Source organism: Bos indicus x Bos taurus, chromosome 8 (genome assembly GCF_003369695.1).
Source record: "Bos indicus x Bos taurus breed Angus x Brahman F1 hybrid chromosome 8, Bos_hybrid_MaternalHap_v2.0, whole genome shotgun sequence".
Lineage (NCBI taxonomy): Eukaryota > Metazoa > Chordata > Mammalia > Artiodactyla > Bovidae > Bos > Bos indicus x Bos taurus.
This window is the reverse complement of record NC_040083.1, coordinates 62,435,933-62,450,022: the sequence shown is the minus strand read 5'-3', so window position 1 is coordinate 62,450,022 and position 14,090 is coordinate 62,435,933. Positions and strand designations below refer to the sequence as shown.

The 14,090-nt window shown below is 48.2% G+C and overlaps 1 protein-coding gene across 2 annotated transcripts in view; it reads right to left on the bottom strand.

Annotated features, from left to right (window-relative positions):
• TMOD1 (tropomodulin 1) overlaps positions 1–13,106 on the bottom strand; it is an 89,605-nt gene extending 76,499 nt beyond the window's left edge. The window contains exon 1 of one of the 2 annotated variants that reach the window (XM_027549723.1): positions 12,998–13,106. The gene's annotated coding sequence lies outside the window, so the exon portion shown is untranslated. The remainder of the gene's footprint in view (positions 1–12,997) is intronic. The other variant, XM_027549722.1, reaches the window with a different exon arrangement.
• Between the last annotated feature and the right edge of the window lie 984 nt (positions 13,107–14,090).

Below are 14,090 nucleotides of genomic sequence, written 5' to 3'. Positions count from 1 at the left end.
TCCCTGGAGTCTACAGGAAGTTAGAGACATTGCACAGTGGCAGAGGGCCACTGGAATAGGAGTCAGGGGCCTTGACTACCAGTCCTGACTGTGGCTGCGGGCTTGCTGTGTGGCCTCAAGCACGTTGCTCTACCTCTCTGGATCTGTTTCCACAACCTAATTTGCTGAGTGTTTACTGAGCACCCACTTTGTGCAGGGCACAGAGGGCCTGCTTGGGAGAGACAGAAGTTAACAGGAGAGTCCCGATCCTCAGGAAGCTTACAGTTAAGTCGGGAGGATAAGACCCACATAGAAATTCCTGAAGTGGTGTCACACACATCCTCTCTTCACCCACCACCCTCAGGGGGAGGCTGAGCTGATGACAGGTGAAAGCATGGACTAGGGGTCACGCAGTCCTGGGCTGCCCTGCCTCTAACTGGCTGGGCAGACTCGGGCATGGTGCTCAGTACCTCTGAGCTTCATGGATTCGTTTGTATGGTGAGGGCACAAACTGATTTCTTTCTTCTTTCTCAGTCCCACAGAGCTCCAGCCCAGTAAGCCTACCCAACAAGTGTTAGAAGGATGGTCATGGCTGGGCAACCATGAGGAAGGTTTGGGGGTTCTCCAGAGACTGTCCATTCAACATAAATCAATGTGGGCCAGAGCCACGGTGTGACCTCAGTTGCATTAATAAAGTTACGGTGGACAAAGTAAGCACCTAATGGTTTTGCTCAGCCTCAGGTTGGAGCTCAGCTCTGGGCCCCAACTCTTGCACTGGGAGTGTGTGACTTTTTTCTTCTTTTTTAATAAGGCATTGGCTATATACAGTCAAGTGGGTAAGTCTTAGGAGCACAGCTCACTGAATCTTCCCATATGCATACAACTATGCCAACACCACTCAGATGAAGATACAGACCATTTCTAGCCCAACAGAAGGCTTTCTCATCCCCATCCCAGTTCATCACCCTCAACGGTAACTAGCATTTGAACTTTTAACACCATCTAATAAACTGGCTTTGACTATTTTTGAACATCATATAAATGGACACATACATTGGTTATGTTCTTGTGTCTGGCTCCTTTCACTCAACATTATATCCGTGAGCTTCATTCATGCTGTGTGTTAGAGTGGCAGGTCATTCTTTTTCATTGATGCATAGTATTCCATTACCTGACTCATATAATTTATTTACTGTCAACGGACATTTAAGTTATTTCCAGTATTTGGTAATTATAAGTAGTGCTATGAATGTCTTTTGGTAGAAATAGTCACTTATTTCTAAATATGTACCTGGAGTAGAATTTCTGGATCATAGAATAGGCATATGCTTAGTTTCAGAAGATACTGTCAAACAGTTTCCCAAAGTAATTGTATAATTTTACATCCCCACCAGCAGTGTTTGAGCAACCCCATTGTTCCGCATCCTTGGCAACTCTTGGTATTGTCAGTAAGTTTCCATTTTAGCCATTACAGCAGTGGGTGTATTTCCCACTGCTGTAATGTGTCTCATTGTGCATTTCCCCGATGATGAAGCATGTCAGCTGAGCACATTTCATATGATTATTAGCCACATGGGTGACCACTCCTGTGAAGTGGGCCTTTTCTCTTGAGTATTTCTAGCTAAGTCCAGAGAAGGGGGCAGGGTGTCATATGAAGAACAGCTGAAGGACAGAGGGAACATGGTCACACTCAGCAAACTTCTAATGGACTGACCTGGGGAGGAAGGAACAAAAATGGTCTATGGATCGCAGCACTCAGAAGACACAGATTTAAAACTGAGGTGACCAGGGCGTGGATTTCTGATCAGCACAAGAAATTGTCTAAAAATAAAAAATGCCCGAGGAGGAGCTGGGCTGATTCAAGAGGTGGTGGGCCCTTGTTATGCCAGGCATGTGAGCAGAAAGCCGAGAGCCCTAAATGAGGTTTTCCAGGGAGGGCTGACGTCTTGACTGATGGCAGGTTTGGGGAATTGACAAGATGAGATTATAAGTCCCCTCAAGACCTGGTTCTATTATGAAAGATATGTTTGGGGCCATTGAGTAGAGAACATGGAGACTCAGAGATGATCAGTTCTCTTTGAAAGACTTGTTTTCTGGTTTGTTTGCTTTATTCTTCCTGCTGATCTCATTCTTTTACTCACAAGGGGCCTTCTGAAAAAAGCAGGGCAACAAAACACAGCGTTTGACTCCATCACTCTCTGCAGTGGCTATGAGCCAGATCCCAGTTCACATGTAGCCTCAAAGGTCCAAACGTCTAAATGGTCAACAGGTTTAAATTAGAAAAGTGCGCGTATGTGTGTGTGCACCAGTGTGTGTTTTAATTCTGCACCTCCTAAGGCCATCACTGTGTCTGAGTCACTACATGAGTCATTGTAAGCAACAGTGTTTCAGGAAAAGATGCTGAACCCACTGCCCTGTCCCAGCTGGCCGGTCCAGCTGCCCTGCAAGTCCTGCCATACTCCACACTATAGTTCCTTCTTCCTACCTCTCTGAAACTGCCCTGACTCAGGCCACCACAATCTCTCACCAGCCTCTTGCCCTAACTCTAGCCCATGACATCTTTCTCCACACCAGCTGAAAAGGGTACTAGCAAGCTAAATAGCTAACACTAAGGGAAGGGGCCATCCGAGTTCTGCCATCAGAAGCATCATGTTATTGTACCCCATCTACCTCAAGCCTGAAAGCTTCTTGAAGAAACATCCTTGTCTCCCACGGTCCATCATAGAGTCCTGCCTCTCTCAGGGGCTGAAATCAGGTTTGTTGAATAAGTGAATGAATGAATGCCTGGCATTATTACTGGCATTGACAGCCACAGAACAAAAGCCTTGGTGGAATTAAAAGGTGGCTTGTAGAAAAGCTTGCGAACTCACTCCTATTCTCACTCTCCATTTCACACCTGTGAACTTTGTCACCTTGCCTTACAGCAGCAGTTAACATACGTACAGCTTTATGAAGCACATTTTTGTATTTTCTAAAAAGTCAAGATGAAAAAGTAGCATGGGCAATGCCAAAAGGCAAGCTGTGGGGGGAAATATGTGTTGTACATTGAATAAGGGCTAACTTTTTTTAATAGACAAGAGTTCCTAAAATGAAAAAAAAAGAAGAGCCCAGCAAAAATATGGGAAGAGGGAAAAAACAGGCAGTTCACATAAAAAGAAACAGAAATGGCTAATAAACCTATGAGCACAGAATTAAATCCACCCATAAGAGAAAAAAGTAAATCAAGAAATGAGACATCAGTTCTCTTCTATCAGATCAACAAAGATAAGAAGTGCCATCAATGTTGGGTGTTGGGTGGATGGATGAAGGAAAGAATGGAGAGAGGGGAGGAAAGAGAAAGGGGAGATTGGAGAAAGGGAGGGATGGACACACAGATGCATTCCCTTAGATGACTCCAAGGGAAACAGGGAAGGAAGACATAAATTCTGGTTGAAAGTAAGACAAATAAGGAAGACTTCATAATTTGGGACCATCTGAGTTATAGCTAAAGGACGAGTTAGATTTAGTGAGAATGTGGAGATCAACATTCTCACACAGAATAGAAGGATGCTTTGGTACACTGTCTCTCAGGACAGATTAAGCCACATCTACCCAAATGCACACATGCTTTAACACAGCAATTCCACTTCTAGGAATTTATTCTTCTAGTTTAATCACTGAATTGTACAAAGATATACATACAAATTATCTGGTTATTGTCTGAAAGTGAAAGTGTCAGTCACTCAGTTGTGTCTGACTCTGCAACCTCATGGACTGTAGCCTGCCAACCTTCTCTGTCCATGGGGATTCTCCAGGCAAGAATACTGGAGTGGGTTGCCTTTCACTTCTCCAGAGGATCTTCCTGACCCAGAGACTGAACCCGGGTCTCCTGTATTGCAGGCCAGTTCTTCACCATGTGAGCCAGAGAAGAATCAGAATAACCAGAGAATCTGGTTATTATCTATATTATCCCAAAATTGTAAACCACACAAAAATTCATCAATAGGGCAAATGAATTATAGTGCAGATGTACAATAGGATGCTACTAACACCATCCTTGAGGCTACCATTGCCTGTTATGCCAACGTACCTTCTAATTACAAGCATTATTCTATATGTACCGCAAGCTTGGCACAGTGCCAAACCCTTTATGTGGATTATCTCATGCAATCCTAATACGTCTGTGAAGTAGGTACTTTTTAACTCCCATTTTAGTTGAAGAAATGGAAAAGCAGTAATCTGACTGCAGCAGTTTCCTGGGGCTGCCGTAACAAATAACCACAAACTGGATGAATTTGAACTCCAGAAATTCACCCTGCTGCAGTGCAGAAGGCCAGAAACTGGAAATTGAGACATGGGCAGGGTTGGCTGTCTCCATGCTCCTCTAGCGTCCAGTGACGACCAGCAACCTTAGGCATTTCCTGGCTTGTACCTGCATCCCTCCAGTTTCTGCCTCCGTGGTCACAGAGCCTTCTTCCCTGGGTCAGTCCACTCTATGTCTCATAAAGACCCCAGTCATTGCATTTAGGGCCCTCCCCAACCCAGCATGACCTCATCTTAATTCATTACATATGCAAAGGCTCTATTTCCGAAGAAGGTCACCTTCTGAGGTTCTGGGTGGACATGACTTTTCAGGGGACACTATTTAACCTACTACAGTGGCCTAGGTAACAAGGCTCATAAATAGCAGAGCCGGGACTTGAATCCAGACAGGCAACCTGTACTCATCACCGCTGCTCCACGCTGCCTTCTCATAATAGCACACACTTTTCTAATATGAATAATGTTCCAGATGCTGGCTTAAGCATTTTACCTATAATAACTGAGTCCTCACAACAACCCCACTTCATATATGTGTGAACTGAGATCCCCACAGTAACCCTACATTATAGATAGGGAAACTGAGGCACACGGGGTTAACAGTTACCCAAGTTTACACAGCCAGTAACTGACAGAACTTAGATTTGAATCCAGGAAGGTATGTTTATAACCACTATGCAAAACTATCTCCCAAGACTCTGAGAACCAGGACTAAGAAAACATTTCTTTCTCCTGAAGGACTGGTGTTTTTCAATCAGACATGACGTGGCCTCTAATTCATCTCTTCTCCCTTTCCCCTTTGGCCATCATGATTTATCTCAGAGCTGACTGGAATGTCCATCTTCAGCTAGGACATGAAATAACTCCTCTCCTTATTCTGTGTTGTGCATTTTGAAAGGCCTTCAGAGTGACCCATGCAGCCACAGAAATGACATGCAAACTGTTGTGTGCATGGGTGTATTCATTTTCCTGGAGCAAGGGTCCACGACTCCCACCAGATTCTCAGAGTTTCATGATCCTCATTTTCAAGTTTTCTGCCATCTCTCCCTCCTCTCTTCCTTTCTTCTGTTTTTACCAATTATGTGGCTGGTGTGGGTTTATTTTAAGCAATCTCATAGCCTTTTAATGGTGTAAGTGAAATGCAATCAGTTCAGTTCAGTTCAGTTGCTCAGTCGTGTCCAACTCTTTGTGACCCCATGAATCACAGCACACCAGGCCTCCCTGTCCATCACCAACTCCCGGAGTTCACTCAGACTCACGTCCATCGAGTCAGTGATGCCATCCAGCCATCTCATCCTCTGTCGTCCCCTTCTCCTCCTGCCCCCAATCCCTCCCAGCATCAGAGTCTTTTCCAATGAGTCAACTCTTCGCGTGAGGTGGCCAAAGTACTGGAGTTTCAGCTTTAGCATCAGTCCTTCCAAAGAAATCCCAGGGCTGATCTCCTTCAGAATGGACTGGTTGGATCTCCTTGCAGTCCAAGGACTCTCAAGAGTCTTCTTCAACACCACAGTTCAAAAGCATCAATTCTTTGGCACTCAGTTTTCTTCACAGTCCAACTCTCACATCCACACATGACCACTGGAAAAACCATAGCCTTGACTAGATGGACTAGTCTAATTTCTGCTTTACTGACTATGCCGAAGCCTTTGACTGTGTGGATCACAGTAAACTGTGGAAAATTCTGAAAGAGATGGGAATACCAGACCACCTGACCTGCCTCTTGAGAAATCTGTATGCAGGTCAGGAAGCAACAGTTAGAACTGGACATGGAACAATAGACTGGTTCCAAATAGGAAAAGGAGTACGTCAAGGCTGTATATTGTCACCCTGCTTATTTAACTTATATGCAGAGTACATCACGAGAAACGCTAGGCTGGATGAAGCACAAGCTGGAATCAAGATTGCTGGGAGAAATATCAATAACCTCAGATATGCAGATGACACCACCCTTATGGCAGAAAGTGAAGAGGAACTAAAAAGCCTTTTGATGAAAGTGAAAGTGGAGAGTGAAAAAGTTGGCTTAAAGCTCAACATTCAGAAGACAAAGATCATGGCATCTGGTCCCATCACTTCATGGGAAATAGATGGGGAAACAGTGGAAACAGTGTCAGACTTTATTTTTTTGGGCTCCAAAATCACTGCAGATGGTGACTGAAGCCATGAAATTAAAAGACGCTTACTCCTTGGAAGAAAAGTTATGACCAACCTAGATAGCATATTGAAAAGCAGAGATATTACTTTGCCAACAAAGGTCTGTCTAATGAAATGCAATAGAAAAATAATAAACAAATGCGCCCAATGCTGCCATTCAGTCTGACTTTTTAAGTCTTCCTGGATTTGTGAGGAGGAAGTCCGCCTTCCTGGTTCCCCTCTTTCTTATCTTTTAAGGGTTCTGAGGCAGGAGTCGGGTTCCCACCCCTGCACGGGCCAGGTGCTCACTCTGGGTTCAGAGAGCCAACGTGTAAGCGATGTGCACTGAAAAAACTCAATCAGACACAGGAACCTGGAGTTCTGGCACTCAGTGGGGATTCTAGGCTGACCAGGAACTAGGCAGCTTGACATAAAAGCCATTTCTGGATCTAAATTTCTCTGAAGAGGAAAGGAGAAGGCAGGAAGGTAGAAGGTGGAAATAACCCACAGCTGCAAGCCTGAGCCTTCCAGCAGCCTGCCATTCCTGGGCTTTCTCCCTGCCAGTGTGCTCAGGACACATGACCCCAGCCACCTGGCCGCAAGGCCCTTCCCCAGTCCCCTGCCCCTTGCTAGTCTCCGCCCCCTGCACATCGAATTAGCCGGGCTTCCCACATGCTCCGCTGCACACCACACGCCCTGGCCTTGTCATGCCGCTCACGCCCCCTTTGTGACAAAAACAAAACCAACCAACCAAACAAAACAGAAAGAACCCTGGATTTGTGATTTGGAGTCAAGGCTTAAATTAATTCATTTGTAGATTTTAATAAAACACTATCTTAATGCAATGGCCCATCAAGTTGGACCATACAGAAAGCTGATGCCTTTGACCCAAGAATGGATGCCTTTGAATTGTGGTGTTGGAGAAGATGCTTGAGAGTCCCTTGGACAGCAAGGAGGTCAAACCAGTCAATCCTAAAGGAAATCAGTCCTGAATATTCATTGGAAGGACTGATGCTGAAGCGCCAGTACTTTAGCCACAGGATGCAAAGGGCTGACTCATTGGAAAAGACCCTGATGCTGAGAAAGATTGAGGGCAGGAGGAGAAGAGGGCATCAGAGAATGAGATGGTTGAATAGTATCACCGAATCAATGGACAAGAGTTTGAACGAACTCTGGAAGATTGTGATAGACAGGGAGGTCTGGCATGTTGCAGTCCATGAGGTTGCAAAGAGTCAGACACAACTTAGCAACCGAACAACAAAAAAATGCAATCACCAAGGGAAAACTGAGAGAAGTCATGGGCAGCTTGGTGCCCAAGGTTTGGTGGTCAGAGTATGCAGGATGACCCTCACATTATGAGATGTGCATTAGCCCTTATTAGGAATCATTAAGCTTATTATTTAAGAAGCTTATTAGAAATTCGGAGTCTCAGGCCCCCTCCTGGGCCTACTGAGGCAGAATCTGCATTAACAACATCTTAAGAGATTCTATTGCTAGAGACTCACTAGTGCAGAACACAAGGACTCTGATTTCTCAAGTTTACTAAACCCTAGAGAGCACTTGGGTTTTTCTCCAGGGAGAGCACACGTGCACTGGATGGCCTGGAATGATTCCTGTTGGGGTTCACTGGGCTGTCTACAAAAAGGGGTCATTATACCAGCCCTTCCTCCCTTTACAGGATTACTGTGAGCTTCCAGTGAGATCAGGGGTTCATTCCGTTTATTGTGAGAAGGCTGAAAGAGGCTGCAGTGTTGGTGGGGAGCAGAACAGGTGTGGTTTCTGCCCTCAGGGAGCCGACATGGTGGTGGGATGGGAAAACACGTAGCTGTTGTTGTGTAATTGTCACGGTTAAGGGCTTTCATTTGCTTATTCTTTTACATATTCATTCATTCAGTGATCTGTTATCGATTAAAACATGAAACAGTTGCACTCTGCCCAGGGTTGAGCTCTGAGTTCAACAGTGGGGAAGCAGAAATAAATGAGCCATGAACTCTTGCCTTCAGGGACCTATCAATCTAGTCAGAGATAAGGATGACAATAGCTGATTACACTTAGAACTCACCATAGCTGGGGCTGTGGGAGCACAGGTGAAGCAACGAGGAGCTCTACTTTAATGGAGGATTACAAGTTTGCTGGGAAAGATTGTGGGCAAGAGGAGAAGGGGGCGACAGAGGGTGAAATGGCTGAATGGCATCACCGACTCAATGGACATGAGTTTGAGCAAACTCTGGGAGATGGTGAAGAACAGGGAAACCTAGCATGCTGGAGTTCATGGGATGGCAAAGAGTCAGAAGCGACTTAGCGAATGAACAGCCCAAGTTTGCCATGTAGATAAGGAAGAGGACAGCATTCCATGCAGAAGGGACAGCATGGGCAAAGGCAGCAAGGCATCAAGTCACATATGTTTGCACCATGACCAGAAGGTACAGAGAACTGGGAGGAGTGTCCAGAGATGGCTTTGGAGTAGCAGCTTGGGGTCAGATCTTTGATGGTCCTGGTGATCAATGCCAAGGAATCTGGCAGGAAGTGGGGAGTCCCTAAATGGAGAGGAATAACACTGTCTAAGCTACGTTTTATTAATACAAAGATCTTTTCACAACAGCATGAGAAGAAAACACTGCGGCAGAAAGATTCTTAAGAGGCTCTGACGTTAGCTCAGGGGAGAGATGGCAAAGTATTCAACAGGGGTAGTGACTATGGGGACAGACATGAAAAGAAGAGATACTAAGTAAGGTAGACTGACAGGACTGTTGACCAAATGAATGGGGTGGTGAAAGGTAGGGAGGCTTCTGGCTCGGAGCCTGGGTGATATTACTATTAACCAAGAGGTGGGGACACAGGAAGAAGACGGTACTGAGCCTGAGTCAGCCCTGTTGGGTGTGCAGTGCGTTTGGGACACCCTCTGGCTTTGTTCAATAGGCTGGAGTCATAGGTGCCTAGAGCCGTGAAGAATGGTCCAGGCTGGGCACATGAATTTGGGAGTTTGAGTGTCGAGTGGGTGGTAGGAGCCCTGGGAGTGAATAGGACAGGAGGAGGGTGTGGGGTGAAAAGGAACAGGGTTGAGAGTGGCACTGAGATTCAAGAGATGGCAGAGATGAGTCCAGGAAGGCTGAGTGAGGCTCAAGGCCCTTCTGCTCATCACCCACTAGAAGCATCTCCCAGAAATGGACCTCTCTAGAAGCCCCAGAGTGAGTGGGGGCCAGGGCTGGGGCCCTCAGAAGAACCGAAACAGAGACAGATCTGTTTTTCTCCAAGAGGAAAACAAAAGGATGTAAGAAAAGGAGAAACAAAAGAAATGCTTGAGCTTGTTTAGTATCTCAGATGAGAAGTGATCTGGATCCAGCACATCCTAACATTGAAGAAAAACTCCCAGGCTGTCCTAGGTTGACTTCAGTGAGCTCACTCTTTCCTATTGTTAAAAGCAGAGAGTCTGGTCTTATCGTGATTAATCAAAGGAGGATTTTACACAACAAAACAAGAAATAGGAAATGGTCCCCCAATCCTGCCATGTGATTCATGTTATTCCATACAGACCATTTGTGGCTTTAAACTGGTAATAGCTCCTAGTGGCCAAATAATTGATCACTTGCTGTTCTGGCTTTAAGTGAAAAGTGAAATGGCCTCTTTAGAAATGTTGGCAGCCTGGCTGGCCCATTAGTACGACCGAAAAATCAAAACATTGCCTGGAAAAGGCCATTATGACTGGGCTCAGCAGGAGTCATCAATAGATGATGTCATCTCAGAAATAAGCCAGCCAAGGTCACAAGGCCTCTGGCAGCATCAAACGACCCTGCATGGCCCATCACTACCCCCCTTCACAGATACTAAAGTCTCCCAAGGGGACACCAGGTTCTGCGTCAGGACTGGCTTCATTTTACCCTTTCTTCGCTCAGCCTGAATCTAGAGGACTGTGATGTTTGAGAGCCTGTGACATTCAGCAGGTGGTGAAGGAAGGCCCTCAGCCTCCCATGCACAGTCCCTCAGACCCACGCCTCTCCCTCTTCCCCTCTCCGGGGTCTGTGGTCTGGCTCAGCCTCTTCTCACACTCCTCAGCCTGGAAACCCCTCCTGTCAGCTCCTACTCCCTTCTCCTCCAAGCTTTTAGAAGATCTGTGGGCTCTGTCTCCACATCCTCAGCTCCCATTAGCTTCTGCCTCCTCTTGCCAGCATTAACAGCATCGCAGGTACCAAGCACAGGACCAGGGGCTTTCCCTGCATCATCCCCCCCCCACCCCCCCCCGACACCAATCCCCACAGAAACCCATGTGAAATGGGTGCTCTTATTATCCCATTGTATGGAGGAGGAAATGGGCTCAGACAGGTTGGGCCACTGGCTTCAGTAAAGCAGTGGCAGATCCCGTTTTTGAACCCTCTGCAATGCCCTGGCCAAAGTCACCCACGATGCCTGCCAATCATGGTGGCCCTTTCCCAGCCCTCATCCTCTGTCTCTCTGCACCAACTGGCACTGCCAATCTCTCTCCTCCCTTGGCTCTTGGGAGCCAGCTTCCCCTTGCTCTTTCCTTCCTCTTCACAGGGTGGGTTCCCCTGAATTTTATCCCTGGCACTTCACTTTTCTCATGATAGAAAATCTTCCAAGGGAAACTTTGAATGCAGTGGAGACATCATGCCCACTTGCTCAAGGTCACTCTAAGTCAGTGGCAGGCAGGGTGTCCTAACATCCAGGTCGGCCTGTTACTCATAGCTGCCACTACCTACTCCTAGTTATGCTTTTTGCTGAGGAGCAGGAAGCAGCCCAACCCCAGAGGAGGGAGAAAGTGTGGGACCCTGATAAGGTGGGGCCAAGGCTATTTTTAGACAACACAGGCTTTCCACTTAAACTCAGGAGTCAACATCTTCTAAATCGTGGATCTGCAAGGCTGGTTCATTAAATAGAACTAACACATCAGAGTGACAGCACTCTTTGCTCTCACTCTCTGCCTACTTGATGTGTCGCTGCAAGTGAGGAGAACCTCACTATTTGTCTCCATTTCTTCTTCATTCTATCTGTGAGGCTTTAAAATGGCTTTAGGAAAAAAAAAAAAGATCCAAAGTAAAGGAGAAACAAAAACGAAACTTCCAGATGAGGGTGCTGTTATCTGAGTAAGAGAAAGTCCTAGACAATAGCAGACCAAAGAAGGGGGGCGCATTGGTGGGGTGCTCGTGGATCCCCAAGACCTGCCTGAGCAGCAAGTGTAACAAAAAAGTGAGAAAGGCTGGTGGAGACTGTCTGGCACGCCCGGTAGTGTGTGACCTTGAGCAGGGGGCTCTGAGTCCCTTCCCCAGAAACAAAATTGTTGTCACCACTGGGGGGAAAACGGGAAGTTTCCGGGTGCCCCTGCGGAGTGCCTAGAACCTGTGTTAGGGTCTGTTTTTGTGATTCAGACAGGGAAAAGCTTAGGCCAGGTCATCTTCAAGGGTCTGAGAGGGCCAAGGTCAAGGCCAGAAGAGATGGGGAGGAGGAGGAGGTGTGTCTAGGGCTCTGAGGCAGCATCATAGGCATCATACAGATGTGAAAACAGAGGGCAGAGAGCAGAGGGACTGGAGCCTCTAGCCCTGCCCAGTTCACTGGGTCTATAGCTGTTTGACTCACAAGCTTCTTTGCGAAGGTGATGGCTGCCACCCAGCAGAGATGCCCATAATTACCGTGGAGCGTGCTTCCTGGGTGTATATGGCCCAGGCTTTCCGAGGGTCCTACTAGGTCTAGTGTAAGATCCGAGTCAGAGGGAGCGGCAAAGTCGCCAGTCTCCGCAGCCCCTCCGGATTTGCGCGTCTATGCCCCCCAGGGTCCCAGGCCTGGAACTGGTGAACAGGTAGGGGAGAACCGGCGGTCAAGAGCGCGCCCTACTGCTTTCGGCCCAGCCACCAGCTCCAGCGCGGAACCAAACCCTGCCCCCACAAATGGGGAAATCGAGGCCCAGAGAGGGAGGAGGCTTATCAAGTCCACCCAGTGGGTTGACGATACCCGGGGCGGGGTGTGGGGGGACTTCTGCCTTCAGGCTCTCCCCCTCTTCTTTCCGCCTCCGAGCGAAAGGCGAGTTACCGTGGGGCTTTAAACCTTGTCTCTTCCCGCAGTTTGGGAAACTTTTCCTGCCGCAACCAGGAGCAGCGCGAGCCCCAAGTATCAAGTCCACCTGAGCGCGTAGGCGCCCCACTCCCCCCTGCACAGCCTCGGTAGCCGGACCCAGGCTGCGCCTGAGTGCCGGCTCGGCTGCACCTGTACCGCTGAGCGCCCGGGGCGCCTGGCCCTGCCGCGCGCTGGCCCCGCCATGACCCCAGTCCTCCGGAGCTCCCAGGTCCTTCTCCCATTTACAGATGCGGCGCCAGGGTCCAGAGAGAAGGGCGCCCTGGCCGGGGCCACGCGCGCCGAGTGGTGGGGACGCGAGCGCCCAGCTCCGGACCCAGACACCCGGCTCCCCAGCCCCAGAGGCAACCCCAGGCGGCGGCTATTTATAGAGGGAGCCACGCTCAGTCCCTCTTGGCGGCTGCGGCAGCGACAGCTGAATATTTTGCCCAGATATGGCTGGGGCCCCGGCGCGGGGGCAGGGAACCCCGCGAGCACGAGGGGGACCCCTGGCCAGTAGGACGCTTACCGAGCCGTGGAGCCGCGGGGGCCGGCGGACGGGCGCGGGCGGCGGTTGGGCGAGCGCAGGCGGCCGGCGGACGGGCGCGGGCGAGCGGAGCGCGGGGCTGGACGAGCTCCCGGGCGGCCGCGAGCGGGCGGGCGCTGTGGGCTCCGGGGGTAGGAGCCAGGGGCGGGCCCGGCTCTGCGTTGTCACCGCGCCCCGCCCCACCCGCCCGGCTCTCCCTCCTTACCTCTCCCTCCACTCGGGGGCGCCGGGGCGCAGCGCACAGTCCCCCGCCGGGTAGGGACGTCCGCTGGTGAAGCGCGGGGCAAGGGCTCCAGCCGCCCGGAAGATGGGCTTCTTGACCAAGTGGGTGCACGTCACCTCCTGTCTTCGTCTCGGTTTCCCCACCAGGTAGTTGTCTAGAAAAAGGTGGGCGGATTTCATTCCTGCTGGGTCTAAGACCTAAGAATCGGTAGGTCCTCGGATGGAGCAAAGCCAGCCAAGCGGTTGCCACAACTTTACCTGCTTTAATTGAAGCAACGACCCATCCCGTCTCATCAGCAACCCAGCTGAGTCTTGTTTGAGCCCAAGCTTTAGTCACGAACAATTTGTGAACACGTAGTTCCAACAGAGGTACATGGTTAAAATAACAACCACCCAAAAAAAGCCCCACCTGTTCTTTCTTCCAGTTTTTTTGAGATATAATTGACATACAGCACTGTATGTTTAAGGTGTACAGCATAATGGTTTGATTTATAAACATAATAAATTTATTATTACAAGTTTAGTGAACATCCATCATCTCACATAGATACAAAAGAAAAACATTTTTCTTGTAATGAGAAATCAGGATTTACTCTTAAAAACTTTCATGTGTTAAGTATATTTATCCTGTACATTTTATCCTTAGTACTTACTTATCTTACAACTGGAAGTTTGTACCTTTTGACTGCTCATCCAACCCCCACTCCCAAAACAAAAAATGTTATCTTTTTTTCCTAGAGTTTATTTTTGATGTATAATTGACCTACATGTTAATTCCTTTTGCACAGCATAGTGGTTAGATATTTCTATATATTTCAAACTGATCACAAGTCCAGTGATAATGTCACCATAC